This window comes from Benincasa hispida, chromosome 12 (genome assembly GCF_009727055.1).
Source record: "Benincasa hispida cultivar B227 chromosome 12, ASM972705v1, whole genome shotgun sequence".
In the NCBI taxonomy this organism is placed as follows: domain Eukaryota; kingdom Viridiplantae; phylum Streptophyta; class Magnoliopsida; order Cucurbitales; family Cucurbitaceae; genus Benincasa; species Benincasa hispida.
Window position 1 is genome coordinate 30,229,429 of NC_052360.1, and position 13,671 is coordinate 30,243,099.

Here is a 13,671-nt window from a genome sequence, read left to right on the forward strand (position 1 = left end):
GGTGTAAATATAAGATAGTGGATGGAAAATTTGTTGCAATAAAAAAAAGGGTATTGTCAAATCTTTGAAAATTTTAATCATGATGGATGGTGAAATTATTTTGTCCCATATATTCTGCTTCAAAATTCAATATTTTTCTTTCTAATATTCTATTTCTTTACTTTTGAAATGAAAGGACAATTTTATCTTTTCGATCGTCCAATACTTTGTCCGTATCTGATTCTGCACATGCAAACCACGTTATTTTAACTGCTACGGAACAAAACTAGGTTGTGGTAGACCATGTTTCATGTTTTATGTTTTATGTTTTTTGTTTCTTCCTTTGTCAATATTATAATTACAATACCATATAGTATGTTTCACAAAAAAACAAAAATAAAGGTACTTATAAGTTAGGCTTCATAATAATATTGTTATGAAGTTGATTAAACAAAATTTAATATCTTTTATAAGTTCCATAACCAATTGGGTCACATTGTTAAGTTATGGCTTCAGTATAAATAACTTTGATTGAATTCACAAATGATTGTTAAGTTGTTTTTTACTTACGTGTGGAAGAATATATCTGTATTCACTATTTTTTATTAAATCTAAATTTTAATATATAATGTAGAGGTACATCGAGAGAGAACATTTTGAGGGTTGGACTAATCAACAACATGTCTTAAAAATATAATAGATAATACTATTGAAATAGAAAAGAAAAAGAAACAACACGAGGTTTACGTGGAAAACCCTAATTCAAGGAAGAAAAACCACGATAGAAAAGGTTTTATTATTTTAATGTCATACCTACAAGAGACCTCAACCTCAGATATAAATAGAATGAGGGAAAATCCTAATTTAGTGAAAAATCCTAATTTAGTAAATATAGAGTAAACTATACATATACCCTTAGGGCTAATGCAACATATTTCCATTCTCCCCTTCAAGTTGGGGCGTAGATATCGGCAAGATCCAACATGCTAACACAAGCTTCAAACGTCTGTCTCGATAACCCTTTGGTAAGAACATCTGCAATCTGTTGGACTGAAGGTACATAAGGAATACAGATAACCCTGTGGTCTAACTTCTCTTTAATAAAGTGTCTGTCAATTTCCACGTGCTTGGTTCTATCATATTGTACTGGATTGTTAGCAATACGGATGGCGACCTTATTATCACAATACAACTTCATGGGACCCAGATTGTCCTGGTGAAGATCAGACAAAATTTTCTAGAACCAGATTTCTTCACACACTCCCAGACTCATAGCTTTATACTTTGCCTCAGCACTGCTTCTGGCTACTACACCCTGTTTTTTACTTCGCCAAGTCACCAAATTCTCCCACACAAAGGTACAGTATCCTGAGGTTGACTTTCTATCAGTCACTGATCCTGCCCAATCTGAGTCAGTATATGCTTTGATGCTCTGTGTATCATATTTTCTGAACATTAAGCCCTTCCCTGAGGTGGACTTCAGGTATCTCAGAATTCGAGTCACTGCTTCCATGTGCTCCTCGTACGGATTCTACATGAACTGACTTATCACACTCACAGCATAGGAGATGTCGGGCCTAGTATGAGACAAGTAAATTAGTTTTCCTACCAGACGTTGATACCTCTCCTTATTTACAGGAACTCCTTTCGTAATGCTTTTCAGTTCACCATTGACCTCAATAGGAGTGTCAATGGGTTTGCATTCAGTCATTCCTGTTTCCTTTAACAGGTCCAGAGTGTATTTCTGTTGAGACACAGATATTCCTGTTTTCGATCTCGCCACTTCCATCCTGTGAAAATACCACAGACTACTAAGATCTTTGATCTCGAATTCGCCTGCCATCCTTTGTTTTAGCTCAACAATTTCTACCGTGTCATCTCCTGATAAGATGATGTCATCAACATACACCACCAAAATAGCAATCTTCCCTGAAAGTGATTTATTGATAAACAATGTATGATCAGAATGCCCTTGAACAACCCTTGGGATTTAACAAACACTGTGAACCTGTTGAACCACGCCCTAGGAGACTGTTTCAACCCATATAAGGACTTCCTGAGTTTGCAAATATGGTCCCCAAACTTAGCTTCGAAACCTGGAGGCAGACTCATGTAAACCTCCTCTTCTAACTCACCATTCAGGAATGCATTTTTTACATCCAATTGATGTAGGGGCCAATATTTATTCACAACAACAGACAGAAGAACTCGGATCGTGTTTAGCTTAGCCACTGGGGAAAAAGTTTCTGAATAATCAATCCCATACGTCTTAATGAACCCTTTAGCAACTAACCTCGCCTTATATCTCTCGAGCGTTCCGTCAGACCTATACTTCACCATGAACACCCATTTGCAACCAATTGTCTTGTGACCTCTAGGGAGCGCTACTAACTCCCAAGTCTTATTCGCCTCGAGAGTTCTCATTCCTTCCATTACTGCCGCTTTCCACTTAGGAACTTCCATGGCCGCATGTACACTAGTAGGTATTGCTAGGGCATCTAGTTGGGTAGTGAAAGCCTTAAATCCTGGAGATAAGTTACTATAGGTCAAAAAACTGTGCAAAGGGTACTTTGTACATGACCTGGTTCCCTTCCTCAGAGCAATTGGCATATCTAGAGTGATATCATAATTGCCAGTTTTCGTCGGTCTCTCTCTAGTATCAGACTTCTGAGACAATTCTGCATCTTCCTGAGGATCTTCTAGCACCTCATTACCTCCTGTAATTTCAACCTTCTCTGAGCTCGTCTCATCATTTTTTCTGTTCCCAGATTTTTCTTCATGAATCTCCCCTGAAATGTCAAGATCTTGAACCCGAGCTGGTTTTGATGCTTGGACACTTTCCAATGGAATACAAGGGGTTTCCTGAGTTTCCTTTCTGAGATTCTTCCTATAGTATGTTATCCAGGGCACTTGTTGTAACGACCCGACTTCCTAGGACTCAAGCTAGGCCATTACTAAACGCATGCATGCATGGAAGTTAAAACGACATCTTCATTAAATTCAAATATTAAAATCAAATAATAGGGTACCCATAAGTCATAAATGGAAATAAATAAGTCTGAAAACAAATCTTAATCGTAAGTTTCAAACATCAAAACTGAAAGTTGAAAAACATGAAGAGAAATCTAAATATCATGAGCGGAAGCATAAAACTGGTCCTAGTGGCTCGATTACGAATTCCGCTTGTCAATCGCTGATGCATCTCTACCTTTACTTGAAACAACAACATGAGAAATGATGAGTATAAAATACTCAGTAAGTAACCCCACTACTAGGGTCGGGCTAGGCATCTATGTCCTCTTGATGCCTACCCCTGGTGGAATATAAAAACTGCTTTAGTCCTCATGGGACACATACATACATGAAAAGCTGATTTCTATCATACTGTAGTTAAGTATGCCCACTACCTCTGGTGAATCTTGAAGGAAACACAACCCCTGGTGAATCCCGAAGGAAACTCAACCCTATCTAGTGAATCCCGAAGGAAACACAATCTGGTGAATCCCGAAGGAAACACAATATCTAGTGAATCCCGAAGGAAACACAATATTTGGTGGGCATCAAACTAATTAGTAAAGACACTATCACAGTCTCAACATCACAATTATCACAATATGATTTTATAACATACATATACACCTCAACATCATGGCTATACAACATGCACATATGCCTCAATATCCTCATATCAAATACAACCTCAGTGAATCAAGTATCATCTCTTACTAGCATGCAAGTATGTACGTGTACAAATAAATCTTTCATATTCTCATACAAGAACATATATCAGTCATACTATACTATCCATTTATCATGCTATCGTTCTATCCTGATATTCATCTATCATGCTAGCATATATCTAGTGTCTGGCTCGTGGGCAGTTCCAGTAGTAAGATTACTTACCTCGATACTAGATTCAGATATCGATCCAAGCGATAGTCTTCAATAATAAATCTTTGGATTCAATTCCCCAACGAAGCCTGAGCAACAACCACCCTTAAGATTCCAATCTCCAAAATCTTCTTTCAATCAAACCTTGCTTCCAACTTTTAATCCATTTTTCCCTTAAAATTTTCAATTTACCAAGAATTTAACTAACCCCCTTCCACAATGAAATTAATTCTTGACATTAATTTCAAATTATATTTGTGTGACATAACCCATTTCTAAAACGAAATTAATTCTTGACATTAATTTCAAATTAAATTTGTGTGACATAATCCCCTTCCAAAATGAAAATAATTCTTGACATTAATTTCAAATTAAATTTGTGTAACATAAAAAATTCAATTTCCATAACTTCCCTCCAATTAAACCATTAAATTAAAATACCCCTTCCTTCCAAAATGAAATTAATTCTTGACATTAATTTCAAATTTAATTTGTTTGACATTAAAAGTCCAATTTCCATAACTTCCCTCCAATTAAACCATTAAATTGAAACACCTCTTCCTTCCAAAATGAAATTAATTCTTGATACTAATTTTAAATTTAATTTGTTTGACATTAAAAGTCCAATTTCCATAACTTCTCTCCAATCAAACCATTAAATTGAAACACCCATTTCTTAGCAATTAAAGCACAATAATTACATTTTGAATTTCCAAAATTCAAAAAATGCCCTTTAATACTAGAAAATATTGAAATTACATTAAGAACAAAATTTGGGGTGTACACTTGTCTAGTAGGAAGGACAGACACTGGAATAGCAGGAGTAGAGTTAGGCTCGAGACTAGGTAGACTGGGTTCAGGAATATTAGGACAGGCTCAAGATTGAAGCTAATAGGTACGAAGTATGTAGAACTGTTAGTCTCTTCACTAGCGGTCTCCCCCTGAAGATGACTAATGGGAAAGAACGGTTTATCTTCAAGGAACGTGACATCCATAGTGACAAAGTATTTTCTGGAAGATGGGTGAAAACATTTATAGCCTCGCCGATGAAGGGGATACTCGGCAAATACACACTTTTGAACTCGTGGGGCAAACTTAGTTCGGTGTGGACCATGAGTGTGAACAAAAGCTGTACACCTAAACATACAAAGAGGAACCTTAGGAATAAGACGGGTAGACTGATAGGACTCTTTGAAGCACTCAAGGGGTGTTTGAAACTTTAGAATCCATGAAGGCATCCTATTAATGAGATGGGTTGCGGTAAGGACCGCATCTCCCACATGTACGAAGGGAGAGATGCTGGAATCATCAAGGAGCAAGTAACTTCAATGAGATGGCGATTTTTTCGTTCAGCCACCCTGTTTTGTTGTGGAGTATATGCACAAGAGTTTTGATGGACGATCCCTTTTGACGCTAGGAAGTCCTAGAGGGTGTGATTGACAAACTCACATCCATTGTCACTCTAAAGAATGACAATCTTTGTATGAAACTGTGTTAAGATAGTGGTATAGAATTGTTTGAAGGTAGACAGAACCTCAGACTTATCAGCAAGGAGATATATCCATGTATGTCGGGTATGATCATCGATGAATGTTACAAACCACCATTTATCGGACAGGGTAGAGATGTTTGAAGGACCCCAAACATCATTGTGGATCAAGTGGAAAGGCTGGGTAGGCTTATAGGGTTGAGAAAAAAAAGACACATGAGGTTGTTTAGCACGTATACAGACATCACAAGATAACGAAGAAATATTCACATTATGCGGTGTTGTCCACCAGAACATCGATGTGAGGAAGAGGAAAATCTTCTTTTGGGCTTGCCTTAGGCGTCTTTGGACTCACGGAATCTGCTTTCAAATTGAGGGAAAAACCGTTCTCGAAGAAGCGTGACCATCCAGTTGAATCTCGTTACCCTCCCGTGTGGTTATGGGGGCGGGCCTACTTTCCACTTTGTTACTATGGAGCCGGGCGGCAAGCAAGTGAATGTGATCCCGCCCTCCATCAGCCGGTGTGTGTGAGCTTCGCTCCAACTAGCTCTACACCGCCGCCGGCCACTTTCGCTCCTCTACCATATTCATAGATTCATTCTTTGGAAGTTAGGAACGTGACTCGATAGCGCAGGCACAAGACCCCAATTCGACGATGAAGGATAATGTGACTGAGGAAACCACTATTGCAGCTTTCAATGAGGCCATTCGGGATGACCGTCGAAATAGAAGTGAATAAGTGGGGAAACAAATATCTCATATATTGAAAGCTTGGATGTTCAAGATGAAAATGCCACAATAAATTATCTTTTTCAGACATAGTAAATGAAGATAAAAGGCAAGTCCTAAACAAGTTCCTGGAAGAAGCATCTTTAGAAAGGAAATAGAGGCCCATGTCATATCGGGCAGTGCCAATCGTCTTCCATGAGCTCAATTCCTGAAACAAAGCAGCATCTGGTGAGAAGACAACTCTACAGTGCAAATATTTTGTTATTTTACTTATTGATAACAAGTTGTAAGAAATTTTTAGCACATGTAGGACATTTTGTAGAATTATTCCCTGAAATGGAGACAGTCTGCCTTTTCTAGCAACAAGAGCGAAGGACCCATCCGCAATTCGAATCCTCTCATTTCCAGTACTCGAATAGTATGAGAGGAATTGATCAGATGAGCCAATCAAGTGATCGGTCGCTCCTGAATCTAGAATCCATAACTCATTCCCTTCAACAAGGAAACTAAAAGATTGAGGGTTACCTGATTGAGCAACTATTCCAATCCCTATGATACCTAAATCACGTGGGTTGGTCACCAGAGGTTGTGTGGCCCCCTCAATTGATTCACTCACTAGAGCACGATCAGATTTTGACGTGTCATTTGGAGGGCGACGTTTACCATTAGGAGGTCGACCATACAATTTCCAACATTGATCCTTCGTGTGCCACTGTTTTTTGCAATGCTCACATACTGGGGGTGTTTTGCTATTCTGCTTGTCACCATCAGATCCAGTGGATTTCATTCCAAAGGTAATTGACTCTACAGTGGTAACACTAGACCCATTCATTGCATTTGATCTATCCTCTTTCAATCTAACCTCTGAACAGACCTCCATGAGGGACGGTATTGGTTTCTCCCTAGTATTCGACTTCGAACCGTATCAAATTTGGGGTGCAACTCTGCTAGAAAATCATACACACGCTCAACCTCTTCTATCTTCGAGTACTGAATTCCGTCATACGGGCAGTTCCAGATGATCTCCTGGCATAGATCCATTTCTTGCCATAACAAAGACATCTTATTGAAGTATGACGTTACATCCATGCTCCCTTATTTGCACTCATGAACCTGTTTCCGTATACAGGCGAAATGCGTTTTGTCTTCTAGAATACAACCTACGGACCGCATCTCAAATATCTCTTGCAGTGGCTGAATATAGCAGAGGTTTCCCAATTTGAGGTTCCATGCTGCTTATCAGCATCGACCAAAGTAAAAAATCTTCTGCCTTCCAGACCCGTTCTTGGGGGTCCCCAGGGCTCGGTCGCGGTATTTCTCCAGTTAAGTACCCAAATCTATGGTGCCCTTCAAGGACCATTTTAATCGTTTGGGACCAAGAGAAGTAGTTTTGGCAATTCAACTTTTCACCTATGATCATTTATGCAGAGTTTCTTAAAGTACCAGTTAACAAATTAGCAGGGGGTAAAGTAGGAACGCTATTACCGAGCTTTCTGAATAAATTGAAAGGTTAGAGGACTCATGGCCATTTAGTTTTGAACCAAGAACTGGTATCTGTTGTTGGAGACTCGGCAACTGTTGTTGGAGTTCCCCATGGGTCTCTGATCTCGACTGTTTCTACTCATAGGAATTGGGAACCGGAGTGTCACCCATAGAGTCACCCACTCGATATCGAGGCTGAACTGGATACACATTTGGGATAGACCATGATGCTGGAAAGACCCAAAAAAGTGATCTAACGACTCACCCAGGTACTGCCCAAATACTTTGGCATTACCGCTCAAAGTTACGTGGCCAGGTACCGCGCCGGCGGCAGGCACGACGGCCGACTAGTGCGAGACAAACTCAGAAAGACCGACGATGTGAGACGAACTCGGAAGGGCGACTTGTGTGAGATGAACGGGTGGCAGCCGAAGTTGGAAGGACGCACAATTGTCCATTCGGAGGGAAGATCGACCGGCGGACACGAGATAAGTGGACGCGAATGACTGGAGCGCGATCGAGCCCTGGGGTGCAACTCCGATGGCTGTAGGGTTGGGATCGACCGGCGGCTGTAGGGTTGCTGGGTTCAAGATCGTTCGGAGATACCGATCCATAGCCGCTTGAATCACAACCCTATTTGTTGGGTCTGCTATTGCTCCATCACCAATTACGTTTGATGACTTAATTTCTTCTATCGGGGCTAGAGTTTTATCGCCTTGCTCTGATACCATATTAAAATAGAAAGAGAAAAGAAACAACACAAGGTTTACGTAGAAAACCTTAATTTAGGGAAGAAAAACCACGATAGAAAAAGTTTATTTTAATGTCATACCTATAAGAGACCCCAACCTCAGATATAAGTAGAATGAGGGGAAACTCTAATTTAGTAAAAAAAACCCTAATTTAGTAAATATAGAGTAAACTACAAATATACTCTTAGGGCTAATGCAACATATTTCCACAAATACCTTTTTTGTACAAAAAAAAAATATTGTAGATTTTTAAGGCCCCGTTTGGTAACCATTTAGTTTTTTATTTTTGTTTTTGAAAATTAAGCCTATTTCATCCACATTTCTTATAATGATTTGCATCTTTCTTAAATACCATGGTTGAATTGTTATTATTTTTATTTGGCACATAAATTTTCTTTTATTGAAATATTGGATCTTTTCCTGTTGACTTCGTGTTGCACTATCCGGTTGTTTGTTTTGGAATGTTCCAATCTTGCTGGTTTCCTTGTCTGTAACTTACATGTTGATACTGTTATAAAAGGAAGTATGAGAATGTTCTCAACTAGGTTTTTCAGAACTGAATGTTTACTGTCATTTTTGTGCGGCTATTGCTAAAAGTAAAGAAACAGAAAGGTTTGCAGGTTTTTTATCGTGCGTGGGTAAATCCTTGAAGAGAAATGTTGAGTTAGGGGGAGCTTAAATGTACAAGATCAATAAAGCCTGAGCTGAGAAAAGAACTTGAAATAGGTGACGTCAAGTTTAGGGGAGTCTAAACAAATTTCCTATCTAAAGTTTATTGTATTACATGATAGTTGTTCTATCAGTTAAGTAGTTTCTCTTGTAAACCTTCTGAATAATACTGAGCTTCTTTTTAACTTTGGCACTGTGCCCCCAGATGTAGGTAAAGTTATATCGAACTAGATTAACATGTTGTGTGTTATTTTTCTTCTCTGCTTGTTTATTGTGTTAATACTTATGTCAGCATCATTGTATCCATCATCATATATTTAATTGATTGTTTGTACGTTTTTAATGAATTCTTAGCCAAATTTCAAAAACCAAAACAACTTTTTGAAAACTACTTGTTTTAGTTTTCAAAATTTGGCTTGATTTTTTAAACTATTGATGAAAAGTAGATAAAAAAAAATGAATTGAGGGGTGAAAGTAGTGTCCATAAACTTAATTTTCACAAAAAAAAAAAAGGTTATCAAACAGGACCTAAGTTATTTAATTTATTAATAATAGAAATCAAACATTAAAATATCCAATTAAATTGGCATAACCACGTCATACATATATTAGTACATGGGTTTAATAATGATAATGTATTTTAGAAAGTACAGATTTCATAAATTTGGAAGTAAAATACTTATTTAACATTGTCATTGTCATATTGTAATAATCTATTAAAAAGAGTGAATAAAAAAAGAAAAAGAAAAAATCGATTAAAAAGTCAACACTAAAAGCCTATAATAACGGTAAACCTTTTTGTTTTATATTTCTTTTCTAGCTACCATCTAAAAACAAAAGTTTAATTGCACTGTCTTTCAAATATTCATCCTTTCAAATAAGATAAAGAAATCAAATTTATTTCTTAAATTTAAAACCATATGTATTACAAATATATATATTTTTTTAATTTTCATCAAATAGAGAGGATAAAAGTTATAAAATTTCATGTTGTAATTTGATAAGGATCTGTTTAGAAAAACCAAGAGGGATTTGTTTTTAATTAAAAAATTATGTATGGTCACGTGGAGATTCAAACATCTGACTTCTTGATCGAAAAAAATATACTTTATATCAATTGAGCTTATAGAATTAAATTTTCATCAATATATCAACATTTTTGTTGACATTTTCACATTTTCATGTTATCTATATCACATAAGAAGTGAATCGATATTTCTATTATTTTGTAAAAAGAATTTATGATATATTAAAATTGAACAACAAAATGCCACTAATATAAATATTAATATAGATAATAAATACCACTAAAATATTTATTTATTAATTTAAATATTTTTTATTTTTTATTTTAATTTTTTTAAAAAATATTCCAATTTCTTTATTGAGATTCTCCTAAAATTGAGACTTTTACATTTTTGCCGACATCAATTTTTTAAACGGTTGAGCTATCTATGATCAGCTCATATACATGAGAAATTACTCACAAATGAAGTATTTACTTTTTTTTTTTTTTGGAATTTCATCAATAAATAAAAATAATAATAATGAACTTTCTCAAAAGAAAATAATAATAATGAATTTATTATAAATAATATAATAATAATAGATACCCATGAGTGTCAAACCTTGGTGTCTCAAAAGACCAAATGACATTTTCCTACTATCCCATGTGTCTTTGAACACAAAGTCCATATATTTTATGAGTACACATTTTTAGTGTCCAACTAATTCCACCTCTTACTTGTCAATTCTCTCGTAAATATTGGTCATTTTATGGACTTCGTAGAGTAGTGAAGATTGGTGAGCAATCCAAAATATTAGAAATTAGTAGAATTTCATGATTTTCTTATTTTCTTTATTTTATTTAAGTTATTTATTTTATATCTATATATATTTATGTTATTTTATATTCTTTTGTTATTTATATTATTATATATATTTTTTTTTTCATATCCATGTTCTGCTGTTCCAATTTTACAACAGAATTTATATGGTTTATTCACTAAAGACGAACCGACCTTTTCCTATTTATATATACAAATCTATAATAAGATAAAGTCACGATATATATTATATATGTAGATCCATATTTGATGAGGTAGACAAACATTGTTTGGATTATAGTTATAGGCCAGCACAAAATAATTTTATACGATATACTGAAATTATAATATTTTTCTGTGCATTCTCCAACAAAAAATGGTAATATATTTTTATGTGCCATATTAAGAATTATTTATATATATATATATTAGGAATGATAATAGTTAACTTTTTACTCTAAATTATTTAAACTTGTATGATTTCACAAAAAAAAAAAAAAAAAAAATTGTGACAAAATGTATGTTCTTAACTTTTGAGATATTTCAACTTCTACTTTGCCATGAAATTATATTTTTATCCCACTATTAAGTTGCTTGAATTGATCAAATTCAATCATTATGATGTTCATGATATTAATTTTTTTTTTATAAAGTTTAGAGTTCATGTTCTCACTCTAAAAAAATTGTAGTTGTTTTCCACTACCAAAAAGTGTCAGAATTTTTTTTTAATATACCTCATAAAATTAATTTTTTCACTCAACATCAATTTCTTGCAACCCACCTAGTTACATTATGACAAAAAAGCTAAAGTATTAATATCTCAAATCCAAACTTTAATACAGAATTAATAAACACAAGACACAATACATTTTCGGTCATATTCTATTAGTTCATAAATATGTTTTGTGAACCAAGAAAGTCCAGCCTATATCTTATAACTAATCCTAGGAAAAGTAATTTCACGTGATTAATTAACGTCTCCAAATATGCATGTCAAACTCATGACTCACACGAACTAGAGTCGAGATCATAAAACTACACATCAAAATGTATACTATATTAAAAGTGTGAGGTAACTTTTAACGTTCCTCCCACCTTTAAATCTTTCAACAATGCAGAATTTGCTCTCACAATCATACCCGTTTATGGTATTTTGTATGTAAATTTCATACCTTTTTTTGTCTTATTTCTCCATTTAATTTCATTAAATTTGTCAACCATTTCTATTTTTTCTATATCCCTCTCATACATTTTTATGTACCTCTCCTTTTTTTTTTTTATGGGACAGTTGTAAATATAGTCATTAGACACAAAGTATTTAGTAGATATAATATAATATAAAAAAAATTACAAATATGGTCAAATTTAAATAGTCTATCAATCACAATGAGTTTGGAGCGATCACACTTTTGCTCAGAGGCACTCTTTGATAAAAGTTCTTTCAATATATATATCTAATAATAATAATAATAATAATAATAATAATAATAATAAAATTACATATTACTGAGATGTTTAATTTTTTTAAAAAAATTTAAAAATCTAATATAATAAATTTAACTTTTATTAATTTATAATAGAAAAAACATGTAATGTTTAATTTAAACAACAATAATACTTTCTATATAAAATTTATAATTTGAATGTAAATATTAAATTTAGTTAATTTTAAATAATAAAAATAATAAAATAAAAAATGGGGGGTTTTCTCCCACGGGGATTCCCCGACCCCGACCCCGACTCCCAAAATGGGGAATGGGGCGGGGACAGGGATTGAAAATCTCCACAGGGACGGGGATGAGGAGTGCATCCCCGCCCCGCCTCGCTCTCATTGCCATCCTTACGCATAAGCATTTTATATGAAGTTATTATATTACAATTTTCTTCAACGCATGCCTTAAAATGAATGTTGATCGCATGATTTATGTTTTTAAATTATGAAATTATTTAAGAGTTTAGCATGCGTTTTTCAATTACCTATGCCATGTCTTATCGCATGATGAAATTGATCGGGTATACTCCATGTTTTACAAGGGACTATGCGTTGATATGAAACCATGAGGTATGATTATTTCCAATATGCATATTCTGTTTATGTTCTTAAATGTTTAAATGTTTGTGCCTTATACAAACCTTACTCCATTATTAGTACCGAAGGTATGGTAAGGTACCTAGATTTCAACGATGTTAGGTATCCTTGACAGCGAAGGTATAGTAAGATGGTCAGGACCCAATTCAGCTTTGCGTGCACGTATGACTATACTATCGGCATTGATGAGATCGAACAAAAGAGCTTTCTTTTAACTAAGGTGATTAGGGATTGAGCAAAAGGGCTCTCCCACATGTTCAGGCAGTGGAGTAATGGAGTTTTTCAGAATGATGTTAATGAGTTTTATTACAGGGTTTTGCATGATGTATTTTACAATTTCAGTTCCATTTCCAAAACCCTGATTATGATTTTATAAATATTTTTCTCGATAGGCATGTTTATGTTATTTATGATGTAAAGTTTTATAAATGTTTTTCTCAATAGGCATGTTTATGTTATTTGTAATTCAAAGTATGTTTTATATAAGATAGTCACTCACTGGGCCTTTTAGCTCACTCTTTTTAAATATTTTTCCTCCCCAGGTAGCGATCGACGTCTCGAGGCCTAGTAGTTCTGCCAGTCAGTCACTCCCCAGACCCTCAAGAAGAATGCAGTTTTAGGTGGCTCATAATATTTTGTTTAAGTTTTATATCCACATTAGGGGGTGAAAAAAAATAGAGTTTGCATTGTTTATAAGTTTGGTTTCTAAATCTGTTATGTATGTTTATGTTGATATTTCTGATTAGCGGTAAACTATATGTCAAA